This window comes from Cajanus cajan, chromosome 5 (assembly GCF_000230855.2).
Source record: "Cajanus cajan strain Asha chromosome 5, NIPB_CcT2T_4, whole genome shotgun sequence".
Lineage (NCBI taxonomy): Eukaryota > Viridiplantae > Streptophyta > Magnoliopsida > Fabales > Fabaceae > Cajanus > Cajanus cajan.
The window spans coordinates 56,224,753-56,252,735 of NC_138521.1; the positions used below are offsets into that span (position 1 = coordinate 56,224,753).

Consider the following 27,983-nt stretch of genomic DNA (forward strand, 5'->3'; position numbering starts at 1 on the left):
GGCCCATGTTAAAAACTTGGTTTGGGCCTTCCAAGCCCATAGGGCCCATTGGGCCTTGACTGGCCCAATCTTCCATGTCTAGCCCACTCCTCTTGGATCTTTGAGTGTGTCACCTCTTGCATTCCCAAGTATGATTAATTCCATCATCCCCTCCCTCTTGAAAAGGATTTGTCCTCAAATCTAGAGGATGCATGGAAGAAAAATTAGCGCCTATATGTAAAACATGCAAGGAATAAGAAGTGAGATGGTAAGAAAAATCATGGATCCTAAGTGGAGTCCTACTATCTAACCTAACAAAGAAAGATAAAATATTAGACTCTCTAAAAATAGAAATAGGCTCCTCTCCTAAGCATAACCTAGAAGTAAAACCTAAAAATGTGAAAACACTATGACTAAGACAACGAAAATAATGATTTTTAAACACTACAATATCTTGCCTAAAGTACCCTAAATGGTAACCTAGGCTTTTCCTAAAATATAAAGAAAAGACTACTAAAAAAACGCCCTAAACAATTTTGGATTTGATTGTTTGTTAGATATTGATAATCATATAAACTACATTTGTCTTGTAGGGAAGAATTCAAATTAAGTTCAAAAAAATAAGAACTTCCCATAGAAGAAAACATAGAATATAGATTATAACTATTTGTATCTACCAAACAATGTAAACAAAAAATTGGGTGCTTTATTAAAACCACAAAAATACTTCCTCCTTTGTGCACCTCCAAGGAAGTAGTATAAGAAGTTAAACTAGAACTAGTCCACTCCTTCTTCACTATATCTCTAAGTTGAGAATTCTTGGTTTGAAGTTTATTTTGTTTCTCATTCTCAACTTTAAGATAAGTAGCAGCATTAGGATAAGAGTCAAGACTTTTATGAATAAAGAGAGTTCTTTTTTAAACAAAATTTATTTATTTTTTTACAAAACATTTTTTTCTACAAAGGGGATTAAACTTTTTTATAAGCACTTTTTTTTTCTAACAAATTATTTTTTTATGACCAAAGAATTGCAAAAATGTTAAAAGTTTTTATCAATTTTATTTTAAATGAAATTTTCATGGTCCATAGTAACTCCAATTAATATAATATAATATATATATATATATATATATATATACACATTTATTTATTTATTTAATAATTTGTTAAATTTTTATTTCTATTCAAATAAAAAAAGTTAACTTACATTCATAAATTTATATTTATATTCGATTTACATACATATTTTTTTCAATTATATCTTTTATATTGTAAAATTAAATTCATAAGAAAAAATAATTTTATTTTTTACTTTGTTTTTTAAAAAATTTTGTTAGTCTTAAAATTGTAGAAATAAATTTAAAAATTTTTAAAATGTTAATATGTTAAAAAATAAAATAAAATAAATTTTCTTTTAAAAAAATTTAAATAGGATTGTTGTGACCCATAACAACCCCTTTGAATATTAAAAAAAATATGTAGTCAATAAAATTTTTTTAAAAAAATATTTGGGTTTCTACAAGTTGTAACAACCCTAGGAAAAAAAATAAGTCACCTTGTATCGTTACAGTTGGTAGTGACTTAAATTGAGTCGCTACCAACTCTAGTAACCTTTTCTTCATGGCTCTCATGACTTATATAAATAAAAAGAAAAACATTCGTCATATAAGTTACTATGGCCTATAACAACTCTACAGTAAACAATCCCAAAAATGTAAATAGTTTCAAAACAATCTTATTTGAATAATTAATTTTTAAAATAAGCCTAATTGGTCAATCAACCCTTGATATGTTGATTATCTTTTAAATGCTAGCTTACCCTTTTATATTTCCATGTGGTTGGACTACGATGATAATACTTGGTATAAGAGTAGGACATGGATAAGTTTGAGGCGAAGTTGTATTGAGGTCATGCTAGATAATGGCAGTGTTGACTTTTGGGCAACTCTTATCTAGTTTAGTAGTGTTGCTTGATCGAAAACTTAGGCCATTATTTCAATATTGGAGTATTGTACACACACACACATATACACACACACACTTGTATAACTAGTATATTTTATCTAGTTGTTGGTGCAAAAACTTTCACACGTATATATTATTATGCATATATCCAAATATTGCTTACATATTATTCCTAGATTAGATGTTTGTTTCTGCTACTAATAGTTGAGCTATGAAGTGTAGTAACCTGACGGGTCATTACAATAAATTCAACATTATTATAGAAAGTTAACATTGAATGATCATATATATCATTTATCACATGTTAGTTTAGAAAGGTTGGCATCTACCTAGATTTGGTTTGCTTTCATCATATGTTTCGTCCATTACGTATGAATCATTCTCGTTGTAAAATCAATAATGCAATTTTGTAATTGTTACTTTATGTTGAAATTTTTGTTTTTTTTTTTATTATATTTTTTTACAAAAAAAGTTAATTAATTTTTGAGTAGATATGGATATACCCGATACTCAACAAGGACGGGGATGGGGATGCAAATTTCATACCTGGGAACAGAGATAGGTATAGGGTATGGGAATAAGGATGGGGATGAGGATACTGAAACCCATATCCGTCCCACCCCATTGTCATCCTTAGTTATAGGCCTATCTACCTCCATATTTTTTAGGTTTTTATACAATTTAAAAAAATTACAAAGATTCCATTCCATGAATTGTCATTAAAAGAGTTCCAAATATGATATGACATTTATCACAAGCAATTTCTCAAATGATTTATTTGCATTTTCAATTACAATGACTTTGTTGTCCATCAGGGGATTCACACACATGTGTCTCCATATTAGTAAGATATTGTTCACTTTGAGTATAAGTCTTCATGGTTTTGTTTTTGGTCATCACTCAAAAGCCCTATTACCAATGGAGACATTGTGTGTGTATAAACTCATGTTCATCTTTTCGTTCTAATGATATGAGACTTCGATTATATCCTAACAATCCTCACTTCAAACAAAGGATCATGGTTTAACCTTGCAACAGAAGTTAGTCTACAAGTATATCTAATGGTGGTCCATAGAGCTTAGTCATATTCTAGGTACTTGCATCGCCACTTCGCCGTTAGCTAACGATAGTGGGACACGCCTCCTAACCTCCATGTTAATAAAGAAGACTCTACTCCATACATATACCCACCGTCAAAAAGACTTTTGATACATGAGATCCTATGCTCGAATCCACTTGCTAGTTCCATCATACTCGTTTGGGACTTCGAGTTGGTCCCCTAGACAACCATTTGCTCTAATACTAATTGTTGTATGTTGAGAGATTCATACATACATGTCTCCACATTAGTAGGATCTTGTCCACTTTGAACTTAAATCCTCGTGATTTTACTTTTAGTCATATCCAAAAGGCTTCTAACCAATGAAAACATTATGTGTATATAAATTTGTGTTCATCTTCTTATTCTAATGATGTGGGGTTTTGATTGTATCCCAACAATTTGTTGGGATACAATCAAAGTCCCGTATCTTGGAGACAAAAGGATGGACATAAGTTTATAAATATGCAAATATTTTCATTGGTAATATGCCTTTTGAGTGATAACCAAAAGCAAAAGCATGAAGACTTAGGCCCAAAATGGATAATTTCTTATTAATATAGAGACATGTGTGTGTATGAATCCCTCGATGCACAACAACAACAACAACAACAAACTTTAATTGGTCCAAAAACAAAAAAAAAAAAAAAACCAATACAAGAGAGTCATAAGTCAACAACCAAAAAAGAAAATCTCCAAAGTAGATCAAGAAGTTGTTGAGCAAAGCAAATCTACAAAGCCAATCAATGGACTTTCTCCTCTATTTAGCAAAGCAAAACCTCCCTCTATGTTAGGATGAGAAATAACAAAAATGTCATTATCAAGATTGAAAAACAAATCATTCTTTTCATCAAACCTTGATTTATTTTTAACAACCCATGCATAGTCAATATGGTAATGCACCAATGCCTTAAAAAAATTTAAGCAATAGTTGGGGTTTTCTATGTCAACCAGGTCACCATCAACATCCTCTTCCATGTATATACCATCAACATCGTTATCCTCAAGAATTTCAAGCTCTTTATCAAAGAGCTCATGTAGGTCAATTAGAAGATAATCATCAAGTGTGGCTATATCTTTGTTGATCATCACAAACTTTCTTATTTTCTTCAACTACCACAACTTTGACAAAGTCTTCAGTTTCTTTTTTGCCATTTTTAGTTACATCAAAAGAAAAATAGTCTCTCATTTGAAGAGACAACTCTTATACCATATTAGAATTATGGTGGGTGAAACAAGTCACACCTATTTGACGTGGCTACAAATCATAAATCTCAAAGAACATGAAAGGAGTGTCATAGAAGTAACCCATGATATATATTGATTAATATGAAAAACATGATATATAACTAAGTATCATAAGTATTTATATATTGAGTGAGCAAAACTAGTTAACATTCAGGGGGACAAATAGTTACAACAATTAACTAATAGACCTTGAGTCTGTTTAGATACAAGTTTAGAAATATTTTTTTATAACTTATCTACAAAATTAAATATTATTTATTTTCATTTTTCAATAGAAAAATTTTCAAAATCGTTTATAACTTGTATTCCCATAAGATCCTTATTGCATATACCAATTGCAAATCAATTTAGCTACATGTAGTGAGTATAAACTAAGTTAGTTACATTCATGTTGAATTTTTTCATTTATTGCTTAGTGACAAAAGATCAAAAGATTATTTATCATCATTAAACGATCATAAATAGATTTTGTAGCCTTCTTTTCTTTTTTTTGTTTTGATCAAATATCAATATTGACATGTGTGAATACACCTCGGTCTTTAGTTTGTAGCAACATTTTCAAATTTAAAAAAGCAGATACATTTTAATTTTATATTATATAGATGGAGTTATATATATATATATATATATATATATATATATATATATATATATATATATATATATAGTGTAAAATCGTACACAGTAATATTTATAAATAAATAAATAAAGTTTTGTCAATTGTGTGTGCGTTTTGAATTTCTAGTGCTGGATATTTATTTATATTTTAAATAGTATATTTCACATTAAAATGAAGTGTTGTGATAAAATATCAATTAATTTCTAAATTATATAAAACTTTATATAGTTAATCTACTCTGTATGAAACGTAAATCTAATGGCTAGATTGTAAAAAAATAAAATAAAATTGTATCAAGTTGTTAAATGTGAAATGATGCAATGCTTAACACTTTATATTAATTGGATATGTTTCACACAAAAAAAATGCAGTCTTATAATTTGTATTAAGTAATATAATTAAATACATGTGTTATAGTTTTCGATTTTCAAAATCGTGTATACTTAATTTTTATACTTGTCTTTGTTGATGGACTAATCTAAACTTAAGGCCGTTATTTTTCGCACTTATCTTGTAATTTGTATACACCTCCTTCAGCGTTTTGTAATTTTTTTTTCTTCTAAAAATGTAAACTAAAATTTGAAATTTATTTTTCATAATTGGTAGATGTTTCAAAAACTTAATTCGATAAAAGGAATCATACTATATTTGCATTCCTTGTTTTCTCCTTGCATTTTTCTTTCTCGAATCTAAAATAAGAGAAATTACATAATAAAGCCAAACAGACGCATGTTTAGCAGGATCGGCCAAAGAATAAGGTTATTAAAACAAATTTTAGATCTACCAAAAAAAATTGTTATTAATTTTTGTAAAAGAAAAAAGGTCGTACATGTATTGTAAAAAAAGACCTTATATTTTTGCAAAAAAAAAAGTTTTCACATATTTGTAAAAAGACTCATCGTATATTTTTTTACATGAAAAAATTCTCTCTTAAAATTTACTTTAACTGTCATATGTCGTTGGTACGACCTGATGTTAAGATCGAGGGGAATGCACCCATTAAGGCTTTGTTGGTGTATGGGTACCCATAATAGTTTGCTAGCGGGTACTTGTGTGTTTGTTTGGGTTCGAATATTGATGATGAAACCTGTGCCTTTGAAAAGGAGCTTTGGCGTGAGACACAATGGGTTCGTGGTAAATTACTTTTAGAGCACGAGTGTGGTAAGAGTGGTGAAATTTTCATCCTGTAGGATCTTATGGTAGCAAGAATGGATGGAAATATCAAGGGTGAGCAAGATAATGACATATAAGTAGCCTCCTTCCATAATTTAGTTTTCCAAGGTGTTAAAATTTAGAACTTAGTTTTTAAAACAAAATACTTTCAATAAAAAAAAAATTACAAAAACACTAGAGGAATGTGTAAGTAAAAATGAGGTGCAAAAAGTAATACCCATAATCATATATCTTATATGGCACGAGTTGAGTTCTAAAATATCGACACATAATACGTTCACGTAAAAATATAGTAATATTTAAAAGGGTTTATTTTTGTATCTATTTAAAAGGTACACTAGTAATTTTCTCGTAATCTGGAGATCGAACGAGAGTTTCAAGTGAATATTGCGGTGGGAGGAAGATACTTGTAAAAGGCACTCCGATGCTCAAGTCAGGACAAACACGAATATCGATAGTAATTAATGAACAGTGACGTTATTGAGAGATATGAACTATTTATAGTGACATTAATGGGTCCTGCCTTCCATGGACCCTGTACTAGGGTTACCTGATTAGGTAATACGTCTTTAATTGTCTTATTCTCATGATTAACCCTTAATCATTACTTAGAAATGATTATTGATTCCATGAATTACTTCACTCAAGAGCTTTCGCCTATCAGAGATGCGGATCGGGTATCGGCTACTTGGTACGATGAGTTTTGCCGACGCGACTCGGGCTTCTCGACCTCTAACCAGGCCGACCTGTCGTCTGTGACCGATATATCTTCACGAAGACGACCTGAGCGTATCTCGTTCGGCTACGTATGCCGAAAGGTATGGTCAAATGGTCCTATCCGTACAAATTTTATACAATATTAGTTTAAATATTTTTACATTATCAATAGTACAGAAAATAGGATACTACAATCGGATCGATGCTACATCAGTTATTTTTAGTGAATAATGTATTATATTACATCAATTAAGCAAATAACAACGTAGTATAATGTTTTAATACATCCCGTAGACCCATTTCGTCTCGGCGCTCGCCTCTCTTTCCTTCTTCCGAAACCTTTCCTGCAACGTTGTCCACCCCCAAGCGAGTTTCGAGCTTCTTCCACCAGCGACACTGTCCCTTGGACATTTTCAAGCTCCAAAACTCTTTTTCTCATCACACTGCGTTCTTCGTCCTTTTTAAATTTTTTCGTGCTTAAATCATGTGATATTTTTCTTGCTTGATTGTTTCTGATGTTGACTTTGGTGCTGATCACTTGATTTTCAATTTTTGGATGTGATTACTACTATTAAGGAGGTTTTATTTGTGCAAATGCCTCACAATATTTTAGAATTAAATTTACAATTTATTTGACATTCTAGTTAGGTTGGATAAAACTTATAGCCTCAATGAGCCTTAGTCTTATAACTAGCCTTAAAATTTTACTTGTCGGGGGTCATGGTGCTGTAATGTGTGAGGTGGTGTCCTAAATCAATTTCGTCGGACAAATAATAAAATTCGAAAGAAAAAATAGTAATAAAAAGGTTAAAAAATAAAAATAATTATTAAAAATAATAATAAAAGAAAATATAATACAAAATAAAAATGAAAAATAATAAAAAGAGAATAGTAAAAAAAATATAATTAAAAGAGATAAAATAATAACTGAGATGTATGTATACTTTTGTCTAAGTAAATAACTTAGAAGAAAAAAAAAGATTTTGAAGTTTTTATGTTGAATAACATAAGTTCACAACATATCTTTTGTTATAGTTATCTATTTAAAGTTCTATTGAAAAACTTGATAATAAATCTACAATTGTTGTTTCTAGCATGAAAACCAAAATGCATCTCCATCTTTATGAAAATCAATCTCAAAGTAGGTGATTTGTTAAAAAGAAACATGTCCAAGTCCCATCTTTCTTTCTTTCTTTTCAACCAAAAGGCCTTACATTACTCACAATAATGTCATGCACCTCTTTCTTTCCTTATATATAAAGAGGAGACCTCAAACCTTCCAACACACAAATTTTTTTTTTAATCAATTGAGTGTTTAAAAATTGGGACTAGTGAAAATATTGGGTCTACATCCAAAACTTACTATGGGTCCAATGTTTCAACTAGTCTCAATTTTTAGATACTCAATTGGTGAGAATTTTTTTTGTGTTTGAAGGTTTGGGATCTCTTGAAACACACACAAAATTCTCACCATTTAGATACAAAAAAAATTTCACTAATTGGGTATCTAAAAATTGAAACTAGTGGAAGCATTGAACCTATAGTAAATTTGTTAAGGGGCTTAATGGAAAACATTATGCCAATTTTTTTTTTCCTTTTCTTTGAGGTTTTCATTGGAGAAGCATGAGTTGTTATTTAGATTATGGAGCTCCTCACATGCGAGATGCCATAGAAAATTGTCATCACCTTAATTTCCTTTATCTTATCTATTTTATAAATTATTTTTATTTAATATTTTTTATTAAAATTTATTAGAAATGTTTTAATCAATGCTTAATTTTTTTTGTAAATTTATAATAATGTCTTTTATAACAATTAATTAAATAAACTTATCAAAGTGTATAATATTTTAAAAAGTAAAGTTATTAAAAATGTAATGTTATACATTTTTATTAATAATTGTTGGTTTTATTAATTTAAATGTGGTTGTGATTAGTTGATTAGTTGTTGTGAGACTTTATGGATTTAGAAATTCTAATGAGTTTTTATTGTTTAGGAGTTCAAATTGACTAGTTTTGGGAAGGTATGTAAGGTTTTTTTTTTTAAGATTTGAACTTTATAAATTCATTTTTCAAAGAAAACTAGAGAAAAGTTAGAGAGGGGAATTATGAAGTTAGAAATTCTTCCTCCATCTTCTAAGTTGTCTAGATAGTGTAGAAGTCCTTCCCCCGAAATCAGTGAGTGGATGAATTGAGATTAACACCAGAGCTGAGAGTCGGAGTCTTGGAGTCACCATATGGAGCTTTCAAAGGATTTCATTTTTCTCTCTTCTTCCTCTTTTCTGACTAGTTTTCAGGTAAGGGAAGCTTGAAAACTTGTTAATTTCGTGTTGTCATTGCTGAATTCTACTTGAAATATTTCTAAATTGACTAAGTTGTGGTTGATTGGAGAAGTGGTTCACTTGTTGTGGTTTTTGTAAGCTTTGAAGGAAGAATTTGTGATTTTGGGTTTTATGGTTGCATGTTGTTAATTTGGATGAATATGAAGGGCTTACGATGTGTAGTGTTGATATTTGGTATTGCATGTTAGAAATTTTGTAAGTTTCAGGTGAGATTGAGCCAAAACATGAATTTGTAAAATGTAGAATTCATCATTGTTTCGGACACAACTTCAAGGCGTCGGGTGGGATGCAAGTCAAATATTCTTTGCCTCACTAACGCAACACGGGATTGGTAGCATCGAACATGAGTTAAAGAAGAAATCTCTAACTTGGTCACACCAGGTATGGGTTGAATGACGTCGGGCATGGATGCCCTTGGAGTTCTTTGACTTAATGACATTGACGTCATGTGTGATCAAGATAGAAGTTCTTTGCTTGGACAAAGTCAGATGCTAGTGTTGTGACGCTAAGCATGAGTCAGGCAAAGACTCTGTACCTAAAATGGGGTCAAGTGTAGGTTTTGTTACGCTAGGCGTGATTGACATAGGGGATCTTTGCCTCAATCACATTGGACTTGGGCACTTTAGCATCAAGTGTGGGTGAGTTAGAGACTCTCTACTTCAATGACATCGGGTATAGGAAGAATGGAGCTGAGCGTGATATGTTAAATGAAAAACTTGTTGTTTTATTGACTAAATGTTGAATATGTGTTAGTAGATTGGATTGCTCACATGATATAAGTTGTTGTGTGATTCTACTACTTTATACATTAATCTAAGATGATGCATATTGATGCTTACGATGTTGAAAGTTGTAAATTGTTAAATGTTGAAATATAGTTGAGATGCATATTGTGTAGTGTTATGGTGGTTGTATTGAGAATGCTTAAATGATGTGGTGAAAATGTGTTGATTAACTTAGGACTATAGGAGATGATTGTTTTTTAAAAGTTGAACATCTCATTATGATGATATGGTGTTGTGGTGCTTACGGACCCAATTGTTGAAAATCTTTCTTAAGAAGTTGACTCTTAAAGCAAAGTGTTGAGCCTCTCTAGGACCTTAGTTGATGTCATATCATGTATGTATAAAGTGACCAATATAAAACAATATAGGGATTAGGTCGAGTCATATGTGTAGAAAGTGACCAAAACGAATAAGGTACAAGGTCGAAGGTCAAAATCCTTAACTAAGTACTGGAAGGGGTGTAGTATTTGGAGAAAATTCGATGAGCTAATTCGATAATAGGCTTAGTTGTGCATGCTAAAGTCATGGTAGGCTCACACCCAAGTTATCCTAACCCTAATAAGAATGTTGGACTTTCCTAGTTTAATAGTGGCAAAATTCGAGAAGTCATGTTATGTTGTGAATTTTTATCCAAATTTATTGTTAATCTAGTAAGCCCAAAAAGATCGCTTTGTTAAGTTGGTTTGATAAAGCCAAGTCACTTAGATTGCTTACTTGTGTTGTTAGTATGGATGAAAATAAGTCAAGCCAGGCTACACTTTAAATATATAGGCTAAGCCTGTTTTACAAAATTAAAGCTTAAATTTGACCTATTATCTATCATAGACTTTTTTTATAGGTTTGGCCTGACCTTTTTGAAAGTCTGGCCTAACCTATTAGCCAATTTAAAAATATATTTAAATTATTAATGTTAATTAGGTCAATAAACTTAATTTTTAAAAATCAACAAAATTATTTTAAAATATAGTTTACTCAATATTATTAAAATTTAAATTTTAAAAGAAATATAGGAGAAAAATTGAATCATTTACTATTGAATAAATAATTCATGTGTAATTATGTATGTTGATGTACATTTATGCATAGGTTGTAAGATTGTAAACCTATAATGAAAAAACAAATTGTACAAAAAATATTTTAAATATTGATAATTTATTTTTATTTTATAAATTTATTATTTATTTGTATTTTTAATAATATATATTTATTTACTATTATATTATACAAATAAATAGACTAATGTATCATGCCTAATAGACTTTTCTATAAGCCTAAGCCTATTTTTTTATATAAATAAATTTTTTTAAAAGCCTAAAACTGACATTTTTTATTAAACAGGCTAGATCAAACCAAATTTTAAAGAAGTCAGGCCATAGGTCTCTGTTTAAGACCTGGTCTATTCCCATCCTTAATTGTAAGAGATTTCTTAGTTAAAATTTGTGACGACGCATTGTGTTGTCATGTTGATGAGTTATGTAGTTGATATTTGGAAATTTTTTCTAAGTTGTTGAGTTGTGAACTATATTGTTGATCAATTGTTGTAAATTTTTCAGATTAAGTTAACATGTTGTAAGTTGAGGTGTTGTTTTGATTAAGTTGAAAATATGTATGAGTTCTATGGTGGGGTTCATATAGTGTGTTGATATGCTAAGTATGAATTGGTAATATAGTTGTATTCTTCACTCCTATATTTGTTGTTATTTTTGTAAGCTCTTCTTACATATTTCATTTTAGTTGGACTACAATGATCATATATTTAGCATAAGAGTAGGACAAAGATAGGCTGGAAGAGGAATTTACTTTGTGAGCCGTACGTATTGGAGGATCAGGGTGTTGCTCGAGCTACCTTAGAGTAGCAATTCTTTTTGTGGTGTTACTTGACTAGTGACTAGGATCATGTATTTAGTTTGGATTTGTTTGTATATATATATTACTACATGCATAACCAAATATTATTTGCATGTTATTTCTAGTTAATTAGAATTATGTTGTTTTTTGCTACTATAATCACTAAGTTGTAAAATGTAGAAATTTGTTGGATTGTTACAAAAAATAAACTAAAAAATTAAAAAAAAAAAGAGAATAATATTAAATGAAATAAAATATATATTCTTAGTATATTAAAAATTAAAAATGTTTTTTAAAAAGTAAATTATAAATAGATACGTTATTTATATAAAATAAAAAAATCTTAATTGAATTATGTTTGTGAAAATAATTTAATTATCTTAATTTAAAATATTTTGATACTAATTATCTTAATTGATATTGTTTATTTATTTCTAGCTATTTAGCACTAAAATAACTTAGAGTTAGTAATTAAGACTAAAATAAAATATATAAAAATGTTAAATATTCAAAAATAGCAACATATTTTATAAGGACTAAAATAAGAAAAAATAATATTTACAAAAGACTTAAAACACATTTAAGTTTTTTAAAAATTATATATATTAATATTAATTTTAAAATTATATGATATCGAATTATTAATACATTGATGTGTAAATATCTAGAAAGTAAGAATAGTTCTAAATAATATAATATTATATGTGTTGGAGAGTTGCTTTGAATATTTCTAACTATATTTTACAATATCATTTTGTTTACTTTCATATTCTTAACTCTTATACTAATTAATTCCAATATTTGAATAATACATTAATTGATAAATTGGAGCATTTTGCTGTGTTTATAATGACTCATACTTGTTTATTTTTTTTTATAGTAAAATTGTGTAGTTTTAAGATAGAATTAATTGTAATAAAAATAATAATTGAACAATTGAAAACATTGGATGAAGATGGACTCAAAAAATATTGTATTAATTTTAAAAATATATTTTAGTAAGCATTTTTTAGAAAATAAATTTTGAAAATATTTTATAATGTTGAATACATTAATTTAATTTTTATAGGAGAAAGTTTTGTCATGGACATAAGAGAAAGGTCAATCACGAATCTAAGAGGTAGGTCGATCATGGATTTAGGAGGTATAATTTTTTTTATTTAGAATTTTACTTGAGTTATTATAACAGGTGAGACACATTGGTCAATTATCCTCTTATAACAAGATAATCGATAATTGAATAACTTAATAAGGTAGGTCGATCTTGAACCTATAATGGTACAATTATAAAAAAATAAAAAAGAAAGTTATTAGGATACAATAAATTTTTATAGAAAACATTAATATCTATATACAATTTTTCATAGTATCATTTAATATTTTTAAGAGAGATAAAATAAAATATTCCCATAACCTTTTATTTTGTAAGCGTTCGGTCTTGCATCCGACTAGTGCATTTAGGATTTTCCGTCATATTTGCTAGGTATCTCCACAAACATAACCGTGAGTTTAACTCGAGTTATTCATAATGGTTAAGTAAAATTCCTTCTAAAGTGATGATTCCAAAATTCTAATTCCTGACATTGTAGATAAAATTCAGTTTGAGTTATAGTTTGCTTTCTACCACAACCAATCACTTTTGATGGTTCAATTTATGTAGACTTGATACTTATAGTCTTATATAGCTAACTAGCTAGTTATTATTTATTATTCACCTTACAAAATTAACATATTGAATTTGATATTTTAAAAGTTATTTCAAATATAAATTTGGTCCTTTTGAGTTATAGTTTGTTTTCTACCACAACCAATTACTTTTGATGGTTCAATTTATGTAGACTTAATACCTATAATCTTATATAGTTAACTAGCTAGTTATGATTTATCATTTACTTTATAAAATTAACATATCGAATTGATATTTTAAAAGTTATTTCAAATATAAATTTGGTCCTTTGCTTTCAGGTGGTGGTCAGTTGAATGAAAATTCGAAATGTTTGAGCAAGTGTGTCTGTGTGTGTTTCCAAAGGGATAAAGTATACATGAAATCTTTAAGATAGCGAATATTGTGTCTATTCTTTAAAAAAAATGTCATTAAATATTGTCTAAAAATAACTGAAATAACATTTTCTATTTATATTTTAAATTCAAGAAATAAAATGTTTAAAAAACCATTACAGGCATAAAATATTATTATTGATATGGTTATGAATTATTAATTATATTGTAGAGAAAAAATTCAAATTTTACATCAATAAAAAATAAAGATAATAAAGAGTATAAAGAGGGAGATAACTCTCACTTTACAAGTCGATTATAGGAGCAAGTAATCTAAACCTAAATTTTAAAGGTATGTTTGATTACACGTTATAATCTTGTAACTTTGATTAATTTTTTTTGGTAGAGCTATTTTTAACATTTATATGTTTAGCAATCTTTTCTCATTCTATTGAGCGTGAATTACAGGTAAACATCAAATAAATCAAAAGTAATAAGGGTGTTTTTTTAAGTTAGTTTGAAAAATTAAGTTTAACTTAACTTAACTTTTAAGTTATAATTCAAATACACACTAAGATGTTTTCAAAACTATCCTAGATTTATTAAGAAAGGTCATTCACTATTTATATATGCACCAAATCTAATAATAATTGACGTATGAATATATTGAGAATAAAATTAAGTCTCATATTGACTAGAAATAAACCAATAAAGAGTATATGAATGGAAAATAACTCTCATTTAACAAGCCAATTTGTAGTGTTGAATTAAATTCAAACACACATTCTAAGAATTAATTATGTTAAAATAAAATTTTGCAACCAATAATAATATTTGTATTTTGAAAAAAAAAATTTCATTTTTAAATTAAGTTTTAATAATTATCCAATGATAATCTAAAATAATTTTATATTATTGATCAATAAAAAATCTTTGTTTATATGATTTTTTATTTAATTATTATTATAAAAGTAAAAAAAACTCATCATATATTATGATTTATAATTAAATAATATAAAATTATTTTATAATATCAGTAGATAATGTTTTTACTCTTTAAATTGATAGATTGAGTCTTGTACCATATGGAATATGTAAATTTAATTTGGTTTATAAGCTATATATTATAGCCTCTAGGTGTAAAAGCTAAAATAAATAATTTAATATTTTTAAGATCATTATTGTAAAAGTCAATAAATTTATTATAAAATTTGTTTGGATGTAAATTTTTTTTAAAAAAATTGAATTATTTATTTATTAAAAAAAAAAACTGTTTCTAGAAGAAAATTTCTAAAAGCACCTGTAACAACGTGTATGCTAACAGGATCACTGTGACTTGTTAGATGATGATATCTGTACACTTTTTTTTGTTTTTTTTTCTGATTTAATTTTAGTGGCATGAAGTTTGATAGCTTTATGGTAGGGCTGGGGTGTCCGGGCGGGGATCTAAAAGGGAAGGGCAGTTTTCTATATAAGCATTAAGCAACCCTTTGGGCAGGTTGGCACGTGGGAGAGTGGCAAATGACCTAATATATATAGGGATTAGGGAGGGGCTAGAAAAAAACATGATTGTGCTTCGCTGACTCTCACACTTACGACCCTTCATCTACGAGGTGAGGGCCCTCCCTTTTTCATTTTTATTTTTCTTCATCTTCTAAGCATCATGTGGGTGGGAAATCCTAATCCACCACTATCTTTTTTTTTAATGCCAACATGTAAACAAGGTACATGCATACTGTGCTCTAGATAGCATGGGATGAGGAAGAGAAAAAGCTAATATTGTCACTTATTGGAGAAAACCATAGAATCTAATAATAACAAATTGTGGATACTAAGAGTAAGATGAACTAAATTTAAAAATAATTTAAAATTTAATCAAAATAATTAATGTATTGAATTTGACTCATCAGTTAAATGAACTAAATTTAAACTAAAAGTTAAGTTCGATAAATAAAATATTTGAATTTGAGTTGTAAATAAATCGATTCCTTTGATTCATGAAACAATTTAATATATAAATATATATTTTATATAATTGATTTTTAATTTAATTTTAACTTATTAAATTTTTAAAAAATCTTCAAAACTTATTTATAAGCTAATAATAAAATAAGAAGTGGATATTTTAGAATTTTGTTAGATGTTAAATTTGTTTGAATGAAAACATTTTACTTGACTTCTTAACCTTTTTTTTTGTTTAAATATTAAAACTAGTTAACTTTTGTGAGTAATATAATTAGTAAATTAATTTTTCTGTTTAAATATTTAGCTAATTAATCTCAAATATATATATTTTTTGCTAGGTGCAACCTATATCAAGTAGAAAAATCAAGACAAGGGAGAGAAATACAACAAGATTACATTTTGAAGGCATAATAGGAAAGAGAAGCAAAAGGGTGAAAACTTGGTCAACCCAAGTTTTTATGTCCTAGCCAAATCAAGGCAACAAGCTCCAAAATCTAGTTCGAGTATAATTTGGTTGGACGGATTTCTTATTTCAAGGTGAGGAGACTTCAAATCTGTCCAACAAATTTCATTTGGTTGAGTGATTTTAGCATAAAACAGTATATTATTGACCTTTATAAAAGAAAAATTCAAATTGAAAAAAAAATCTCTCTCTACACTTTCAGACTCTCTCTGTCTTTGGAATTGAAGCTTCCTGCAAAGATGAAACTCACACCTAATGTTCTTGGTCTTGAATAACAAAAGTTCAATCAAGTGAAGAAATCATTTTGTAATCTTGAGTTGACACTTCTTAGGTGATTAGCTAACTTCCTATTTGTTGAAATCAAATGTAATCAATCAACTTCATGTATTTCTATTGATTAATGTACATATGCGTAGTCTCTACTTACCTCCATTAGTGATTCTCTTGTTCTCTAAATTTTTGTCTCATCTTGATTGCTTGTGACATTATTTATGATCTTAGAATGATTGGAAATGATTTGAATCAAAAATTAAATTAAATCACTTAACGAATTGGATTGCTAGGAATAGAATTCAACTCATTAGACATATAAATTGTTAAACTCAATGCAAGTTTTCTTCATTAGCTGTGCAAGGAATTGATGATTTATGAAGATGCTCATAACTAAATATCGAGAAATCAATGTTTAGATATTCAAGTCAACTGTGTTGATGGAATAACTGTGAGGTAAGTGTGTTAGATTATGAAGTACTTTTAATCTTGATTGTTGAAGTTTGATCCCAATAATCTAAATCTATTGAATTAAATTCAATTTTTCAACTTGTTACATTTTATTTTTAGTTTGAATTCCATATTACAAAAAAAATGCACCTTATCTTAATAAAATTGTGGATATAAATTTCTTGCTTAATTGGCTTGATTATGAAATTTGATAAATATCAACCTAATCCTTGTAAAGACAACTCATATATCACTACTAATTACAAGTTGATATTGGTACATTTGCCAAAGGATCAATAGATTTCATAATTATGAATTGAGTTTTCTAGTATTGTGCAAGGTGGAAAATGTTTTATTTATGCAAACTTTGGTTGTAATTATTATTTTTTTTAAGAAAAACAATTCATAATTATGAATTGAGTTTTCTAGTATTGTGCAAGGTGGAAAATGTTTTATTTATCTAAACTTTGGTTGTAATTATTTTTTTTTTTAAGAAAAACAAATAGCAATCATACTTAATGCAATGTGAGAATAATAAAATATTTACTCACTTTATTAAGATATAATTGGATGTACTTTGGAGAATTTGTTTTGCATTACACAAATATTATAACCAAAATATTAAGTCTTCCTTTACCTAATCACATGCTTCAATATTTTAGGTTTTCAATGGAACAAATATACAAAGCAATTGTATGCTATGTCGACAAATGAGACCTAGTAACACCATTTCTTTAACCTTAGCCTCTTTCATCATGTGCCTAGAAGTCTTAATATTTTGGTTATAATATTTGTGTCTAAAATCCATTAATGTTTCATCACATTATTTATAGGGTTAAGTATGATCAAATAGAATATAATATTAACCCATTTTTTTAACAAAATAAAATTCAAATTTGATTTGGACTTAAGCCCGTTAGATTTAAATAGAAGGAAAATATGACTTTGAGATTTTTATTTTATTTTACGACTTTAACTAAAGTATCATCATGATACTGAATTATTATGATATTTGTAACGACCCGGCTGGTCACTACACACAACACAGTACACCTAAAAATCAGACAGAAAGGAGCAAGTGTATACATATAGTGTCTAGAATATACATATATACATGGTCCAAGTCTGACTAGATTCAAAATGTACAAAAAAAATACATCCAAAGCTACTACACCAAGTAACTGAAACAACAAAACATCAACAAGGATCAGCTCCGCTTGCCAGCTGCAGACTCACCACTAGCCACCACCTATCCCTGCTCTGCTCTCATACATAATATGATCATCGCAGTCCAAACCACATGGAAACAACAAAGGGTAAGCTAGTGAAAAGAATCAGCATATACACATATACATGAAATATGAACAACTACAACTTATCAGCACAACATCAATATACACCTCATCAACTATACAGCGTAAACAGCAATAAGCACACAATGCGTCGTCATGCATATCATCTCGGAGATCTCCTACAACAACTCAGCCTTACGGCCTACAACAACTCAGCCTTACGGCCTACAACAACTCAGTCTTACGGCCTACAACAGTTTATATCAACATACAACACAACACATCTTACAACATGCAGCAACAACAGCTTACAGCACGACACAACTCATCAATATACATCTGATACGGCTCAGCTCAGCAATAAACATCTAGTACAGCTCAACATCACAATTCTACATCCTCAACTATAATCAACACAGCATATTCATCAATTTCAGCTCAATTCGGCATAAAACAACATTTTACAATATCTATCAGCATATAGTAAAACATCAGCTCCGCGCCCGGCGCAATCCTGGTCGTGCCTAGCGTGGCACAACCAGAGAGCACCAGGGGCCATCGCGCCCGGCGCAAGCATACCCGCGCCCGGCGGGACCATCCAGAGAGCCCAAGGCTCACCTGCGCCTGGCGCAATACCAATTGCGCCCAGCGCATGCCAGGCAGAGACTCCATGGAGTCTCACGCGCCCAGCGTGCCTAAACCCGCGCCCAGCGTGGGGAAGGCAGAGACCTCCCCAAGGTCTCGCGCCCAGCGCAATTCAAATTGCGCCCAGCGCGACAAGGTCGCGCTCAGCGCAGAATCAAAAAGCCCAAAACAGGTTACAACTTGTATCACGCCCAGCGCGGTCCAAGTCACGCCCAGCGCGGGCTAGCCAGAGACCTACATTCCCAAGCGCGCCTGGCGCACCCATCATTGCGCCCGGTGGGCTTGCCTAAATGGAGTCCCCTAGTAGCCATGCGCGCCGGCGCGAAGAACTGCGCGAAGCTCAGCAGCAACTCCAGCAAGTTCAAAAATTTCACCCAACCCTACAAAACAACTAGAAATCCAGCATGCAAACCAACCAAAAACCCACATTTTCATCAAGCATTACGAAAAACACTTCATTTTCAACATGCAACCATCAAACAAGCAAAATCCCCAAAATTTGCACCCAAACCCCAGAAAACCCGAGAACGAAAAAACCCCTTCAATCACAGCCAAGAATCAACCACTTCAACAACTAATGAGTTGCCTGAACTCATTTGCATCCAAAAACAGCGAAGAAATCTAGCTTCCCTTACCTCAGCAAAGATTCCGAGCTTCGGGAAGAAGAACAACGAGAATGGCTTGAACGAAATGGGAAAGGAGGAAGAAGAGATCCGCAAACACACCAGCTAACAATCAACTACTCAGCACAACCACCTTGTACAACCAAATGAAAGATCAAAGGAAAAGAGTGAATAAGAAAAGTGAAAGGGAATTGAGCGAGTGAGGGTGAAGCGGGGAAAAGAAAAAGAACTAGGGGTCTCATAATGTTGATAAAGTTTAATATTATTATGAGTATAGTAAAAAATTATATTTTTTTTATAGAGTATGTCAGCAATTATGAATGTGTTGAATTATTAATTAGTTAAATAAAATTTTTCAATACATTTCTTTAAAAAAATAAAAATTAACCAATACATTTGTAAAAAGTTCAATACACATCATATAAGTAATTCTTAATTAGGATTTTGTTAAATAAACCTCTTTATGTTAATAATGTACCTCTATTTTTTATTAAAAAATATTCTTAAATTTTATTTTTATTTTCTAATTTATCAACTTTACAAACTCTATGTGAATCTTGTTTCTAATAAATTTTTTTCAAGTACTCACTCAACAAGTCACGTGCATCTACTTTCTTCGTTTCAAGATTTCAAAATGTAAATTTTAGTTTTTTAAAAGTACTTTTTTGTAACATTAAATTTAGTTTTTTTGAAAGCGTTTTTTGAAACTATTTTTTAATAAATTTAAAAAGTAATTTTCAAAATAATAAACTTAGAATTATGATAAGTACTTTCAAAAAGTGTGTTTTTTTTACATATTTTTGAAAAATATTTTTTAAAATAATAAATTTAATATTTTGAAAAGTATATCCCAAAATTATGTATAAAAAAAATACACATATCTAAAAAATATTTCTAGATTACTAAACTTATTATTCTGAAAAAGCATTTTTCATAATTATGAAAAAAAAAATACCTCTAAAACAGTATCTTTTGAAAGTATGAAAAAAGAATATGATATTAACAATCTTATTACCACACGCATTTGCAAAAATTTGTTTAACTATCTAAGGTTTGTTTATATGATCATTAAGATAATATAATACAACTGAATTGTTATTTTTAAATATATAAAAATAAATTAATTCATTTTTCATATGATAAATTACAATCTTGATTACGAGATTATCTATTAATTATCATAATTTTTTTTCTCTCAACTCTTGATTTTATTATGATGTAAAAAAAACTCTTGATTTTATTATTATTGTTTAACTTTTATATTTTAAAAAATCAAATTATTGATTGCTTAAAATTTTTAGTATTAAATACTTTTTTAGTCCCGTTAAAATGATTAACTTTTTGTTTTTTTTAATATATTCTTTATTGTTCTCCTTTTTAAAAGAATTATGAAATTATTGTAAGTCTTTATTTTTATTATCATGTAACACTCATTAATTATTTAATTTTAAAATTCAAATTGATAATTGACTCAATAAAAGTACTAAATTAGTAAATTATTGATCAAACCAATGAGTCATTGAATCGCACGAACCAATATAACTAAAATATAATTTAATTTAACTTAATTGTATATATAATATTTGTGAAACATTTGTACATAAATTTAAATGATTTAGAGGTAAAGCAAAGTGTCTTCAACCATTAGCACCTTGGCTGGATTCTTAGGCCTTGGAAAGGTTGCCACTCAAATAGACTAAGACACAATTTTCGATCTAACTAGTCGGTCTGTGGTTAATTGCTTATGTATTTAATGAAAAATCAAAGAACCATTACATGTAATACCCATTGATGTTTGTGCATGTTGGTATATGATAATTCTATATTTTTTTTTCTAAACTCCTAAAATAATTATTGTTTTATCTATCATAAAATGAATGTAAGAACTAAAAGTAATATCATATTTTAAACGGATAAAAATCACTTTTTTTTTTTAACATTTAACAAAACTAAATTTCATTCATTTTATCATAACTAAATATAGTTATTTTAAATTTTATATGATGAAAACTAAAGAAAAAATTACTAATTTATCAAAATTAAAAACATATTTGAGCGAAAGTTTTTTTTTCTTTTAAAATTTATTTTTAAAGCCATAATTTTCTTGAGTAGTTATTTTATATCTTATTTCTTCTAGATACTAATTATTTATATACGTTGATTTTTTTTTCAAGTCATTAGAACTGAGCTAAATATCACGATATAAAATAAATAGTTTAACTTATTTATTTTATTTTATGATTTATCAATATAATTTATGTAGTGTCTCAAAATTAATAATAAAAAAATTAATTTACATTTATGATATATATCTTTTTCCAATCAAACATGATATAAACTAAATGATTTAATTTACTTTTAATATAAATATATATTTCAATGTTTTTCAATACAATATATGTTACAAAATCATTTTTTTAGCATAAATATATGTTTTTAAATTATTTTCTTAATTTATTTTATTTCTTACATTCTTTTCAAAAAAAAAATATTTTTACCAAACATCTTTGGATATCATATAATTTTTTTATATATGAGTATCTAGATATTTGTAAATATATATAAAATTTATAAATATTCATATTAAATTGACTAGTGAAAGGAATTACTATCCGCAACCATTCCATCCCATACTCAACCCTAATAGTTTGTCTACCCTTATAAATTAATACTCATTAATATGATTAAAAAAGAAAAAGTTACCTTATTTTTTAGTTTGCTCTTTTCCCCCCTGGATATGAACTATTTATATACTTATTCACTTAGATTAATTAAACATGTATTCTTATAATTTTTTTTAAAAATTCAAATGTTTTTCTTTTACTTTATTTTCAAAAATTTATAAAGTTTAAAAGCACTGAACATTGTACACAATATCTGTCAGCTAATTATATTAAAAAAAGGAAATTAAGAGATGGCACGAAAAGTGCACTAAAGGGGAGAAAAAGTATTGGTTAAATTCCTATATTTCTTTTTTTATCTAACTAGGAAAAATGTGTAACTATTTTTATTTAGCTAACAACGACTATATTTTAGTTTGCCATGAGCTAAAGATATTAAGCTTTGTTAAGTATAATAATATAACATTAGGAATTTAGGATGATTGGTTTAGGAAAAATAATATGATTGATGAAGAAGAATTAGGTACGATTTTGTTTCCATTTACTGGAAATAAAAATTATTTACATGTAAAAAACAAGGAAAAAGTCAAAAAATAAAATTGATTTGATATGTTGAGAGTGGGATTTGAACCCACGCCCTTTCGGACCAGAACCTTAATCTGGCGCCATAGACCAACTCGGCCATCTCAACCTGTTGCTCATGCTTGGCTAAATATTTTAACTATATCATATCGTGCCTCAGAAAAAAAAGTCTGAACTAAAAACATACAACAAAGTGAGCAAACACTTAACTCAGGTAGAGTGTGTTTGATTTTCGGTTGGAAAACGTGTCTTCTCACATACTTTTTTGTTTAATTGTCTACAAATGTGTGTTATTAATAAAATAAATACACGTGTAAACGTTTTGGTAGACTACGTTCTTGACAAATGGTATGCTCCACGAAGTTGGATGGATCAAATTTCTCTCATTGTTTTTTCTATTACTAAAGTTTTAGAAAATAAATGAAATAGAGTTGATATACCTTTAATATAGAGTCTCGTTTTTTTTTTTTTTAAAAAAACTATGATAATAAAATAAATGAAGAAAAAAAAATAGAGGGGATCTTTCAAATTTAGTACAGCGCACCAGCCTCACCTTACATAGTTAATGTGGTATAATCAGTTTTAAACTTTTAACTCTATGTAATCATTTATCATTACCTTTTCCTCCTTGAAATGAAATCTAAAAGATTTTCCTACAATTCATTTTGTTACACATGTAATAAAAAAAAACTTTGCTTACAAGAACAATATTTTACATATTAAAAAAAAATTGTACAATAAGAGGGACATGGGTGAAGCCCGACAAGTTATGCAATAATAGGTTTATGAATTATTGTGTTCCACTAGAGTTAGTAACATTACAATAACAATAAGTTACAACAAGACTTTAGTTGGATGAGTAAATTCTTAGACAGTTTTTAAAAAATGTGTGTGTGGAGAGAAAATACATTGAAAAAATATTTGTTTATCTGTGAAGAATTTAAAGTATTTTACATTGAAAGTGATTAGGTATTACAACTGGGATTAGAGAAAAAGTCTCTCCAAGTTTAATGTGGTTCAAAGACAAATAAAGTAGAAGTTAACGTATATAACATCTCCGACATCCAAGAGATATTGGAGAATAATTATTGGTACAAAAGATACAATACATAAATAAGAAGTGTAAGTGATATGTAAGTGTAAAAATTTGATAGCGTGCTTATTGTTCTTATATATATTTTTCATTTATCAAAATAAGGAATTTTACAAGAAAAATTGTCGATGACATACACCTTATATTGACACAATATTTATTATTAAAAATTATTTTTATTTATATTATAAATATAATATATGTTATTATATTGTTAAATGTGTATGTATAAGGTATAGTGACATATAATATATGTTGTTAAATTTTATTTGAAATTAATACTAAAATTATATATAGTAGTATGACAAATAGATTTATATTTATATATTTTATATCTTTAGTGACATTTTTTGTATGTCACTATATGTAATATTTATTATCATATATACTTTTGTCTTAAAAAGTATCAAATTATATTGCTTTCAGTTATACCAACTTCTATAATTCTAATAATTTTATAAAATTTATAATTAAATCTACTTTTAGTCTTTATAGTTTTCTGAATGTGCAATTTTAGTTTTTCAATTTTTTTTTAAATTCCTCCATCTAATTTTCAAAACTAAGTAATGTTGATTCATTGTTAACATGACATTCAAACTTAAACCGAAAATACTAATAAGTGTATGAGAGTGATAATACCTATAGTTAGTTAGCAAGTAGGGAAAAAAACATTATTAAAAATTAAAAATAAAACTATCTTATAATAGATTATATTTTAAAATAAAAAAGAAACATAATATATACATAGTAAAAAGCAATGTTGTTCATTCCAGGAAAGTCAACACGACTAAATAACTATAAACTAGTGTTACTCACAAACACATCAATATTTTATATTTAATCTTGTATAAGTTAATGATGATCCAATATTATTTAATTTTGAACACTAGGAGATCAAATTTATAATAAATTTTTTTTAGGAAACTAAAATTACACATTTGTAAAATTATAATTATATATAATGGCATTTGTTTCTTTCACAAATTTTATTAAGTTAACTATAAATATATGATTAAATAGTTTTTATACGTGTGCGTATATTATAATTATATATTACATATATTACACTAATTTTAACATACATAATTGAGATATCAATTAATTTAATATTAATTTTAAATTTTATAAATACAAGAGTGTTAATAATACATTTCTCTTAATATACATTTTAATATTGATTAAAATTTATTTAAAACTATAAAAATAAAAGAAAGATTCGTAAAATATACAATGTAACTTCTAAAACATTCATCTTATTAATATGACATATATAAATAGAAATGTTTCACTAATTTTAAGAATAAGACTATTTACACTTATTTCACTTAATAACTCATATTTACATCATATCCATTAAATTAAAAGTTATTGATACATAAATTAAAAATGCAAATTTTTTAAAATTAAGAATTATTTGATATTTTATTCCATTAATTCAAATTAATAGATAATCATAAAAATATTGTATATATTGATTTGAATTAATGGAATGGAATATTAAAAAGTTTTTCAAATTTTACAGACTTAATTTATGTATTAATTTTTTTTAATTTCACCGTTAGAATTTAGATATTTAAAATTTGATGTAAAATATGAATTATTAAATCAAAAAAATTTAAGTATATTTATTTTTGGAGTAAGTGAAACTCTCAATTTTCTCTACATATAACAATTTATAATATAGCTTTGAATATATAATTATTTAATTAAAAGTTATTGAGTAACATAAAAATAAAGTATATTATAAGTTTGTTAGATACGACGGACGAATTTTTATTAACCAACTAGGTATATGTGATTACATTTACATTTAACTATTTTTAGATGGAAATATTTATATTGGTAAGTAGTTACTTATTGGGAAGGCAGACAAAGGGGAAAGTTTCACGGGAAGAAACAAAAAGAAGAAGGATAATGGGAGCTTTTCCCCATCCGTTATCGTGAAAAGTTGAAAGTTGAAACCATATAAGGACACCCACCCTTATGCTACAACTGGCAAAGGGCACCTAAACAACCCAAGGATTTTGGGGTTCACGAAATTGGGACCCAAGGAACAATATGTTACACAAGGCTTAGTTGGAGGCCATGATAAATGAATCATTGTGCTAAAGTGGCCTCCATCACTCCCTCAAATGGCTTAGGCTCCTAAAGCTCATAATGGACTTAGATCGATGCATATCTAACCTCGAAACCTCCCAAACTTTCACATGCCCACCCGACCCTTTTGTAAGACTTTCCCAAAGTAATATTTCCTTGTCCTATTGCCACTATCATATCCTCGCTTGTTGGCCTCTTTGCCTTTATAATTGATGATTAAGCACTTTGTAGTTTTCATACTTAAAAAAAAGTTCAATCAATTATATTTTGCCATCATTGTCTATACTCTATAATATATATGCTCACATGTACAATTGCTTTCCGGAGCATGCATGATTTGCCTCTCTTATATGGATTGTGATTAGCCCACATAGTTCGGAGTACTTGTTTGGTATGTGTTTTGTTTTAAATTTAAGAAAATGGAGAATAGTGTTTTTCTAAGTTACTTTTGAGTGTCCTTTTCGATGGAAAATATATATAACTAAAACCAGTTGATGTTCAATTCGAACCTAGTGAAATATTTTTAATCCTTGGAAAAGTAGTGTGAAAAGCCTCTCAATGAGACATGGATCTGGTTATAGTTTTCAAATAATAATGTATTGATGTTATGTGTTTTCTTTTTCGAATTATAACTTTTTTTGTTCATAAGAAAAAGGACACAGGCATACACGTTGTGGGATACCTATTTACATATGATGTGTATCGCCAATGAACTCTATTTCTTGTGACTAGACATGAATCCCTGAGAAGCATAGCTAGAGTGAGCCTCAATAAAATAAAGTGGCCATTCTTTTATTATTGGCGTCTTGCATTGCCGTCTTGGTCGGTGAAAATAAAATTAATGCGCTATAAAATCTTCATATTGCATCTGGTAGGTGACAAATATTCCAATTCGTTTAAATTCAACATTAAGGCTTAGCATAATATCAACTTAGGAGCATTGTTTGAGAAAAATCTTCATTCTCGTTTCATTGTTCTTAATACGAGTGTTTTTGGCAGACACACAAAGACTAACCAACTCACGTAGAGACCCACTTAATCATACTTATGTCCATGTGATCATACTTAAGTTGACATAGTCATATTTAGATTAGATAATATAGAGACCAATTTAGTCATTATTAAGTTGATTTAGTCATGTCTAAATTGATATAGTTATGTTTAGACTAAATCACATGTAGAGATGGATTTAGTCATGTTTTTATTAATTTAGTTATATTTAGATTAATATAATCATGTTTAGATCAAATTAGTCACGTTTAAACTAAGCAAATTACATGTGTCGTAATTTGTTTTGTAACAAACTATTTATGTGTACTAATAATTATTTCTTTTATATCTATCTAATAGTTATAACTTAACAAGAAATTATGTCATAAATATGATTGTTTTTTCATACTTTTTTATAATGGATTTGGATCCTCTAATTTTAAGGCAAAAAAAATTATGGTAATTTAATACATTTAGGTTGTTAGATTCTTAAAAAAAATAAATTAGATTTTGATATGAGTACAATACATTTTTTTTATCTTAATGATTTATTTTCAGACTCTTGACTTGGGTGTTGGTGTCTTTGCAAGTGACTCAAGGTCATCTTTGCATTTTCATTGTTTGGATGGTGTTTTGCCATAGATGTAACTTGAGGTCATCTTTACATCCTTTATTCAAAAATCTATGCAACTGAGTAAAGAGGATGAAAGTAAAAAATGAGAGAAAATATTGGTGTTGTTTGACAAGGTGAAATAGTGAAGAGAGGAATACAAAATTGGTAGGTCTGACCATAAAATATTTATACAATAAATAAAAGAAAAATAACAAGAAAATAAAGTTAGCTCGCGATTGAACAACTTTCTTTCCCAGAATTTAATGAAAAGGTAAATTTTAATCAATTAGCTTCTTATTTAATTGATTAAGACATTTTTTCTATTTCTTTTTATCTATTTCTATTAAATTAGATATTTTTAAAATTTATTGTATTTATTACTTATTTCTATTAACACCGTATGATTTCAGTAATGATTTTCTTCAAATAATTAAAGAATTTTGAAAATTAAATTATTTCAATAATTAATTATAATTAAAATAATAATTTTTTGAATAAATTTGCTGA

At 28.0% G+C, this 27,983-nt stretch overlaps 1 non-coding gene across 1 annotated transcript; it reads right to left on the reverse strand.

Annotated features, from left to right (window-relative positions):
* Positions 1-22,711: 22,711 nt before the first annotated feature.
* Positions 22,712-22,792, reverse strand: TRNAL-AAG (transfer RNA leucine (anticodon AAG)). Its single transcript has one exon. It is a non-coding gene; the product is annotated as a tRNA-Leu (tRNA).
* Positions 22,793-27,983: the final 5,191 nt, after the last annotated feature.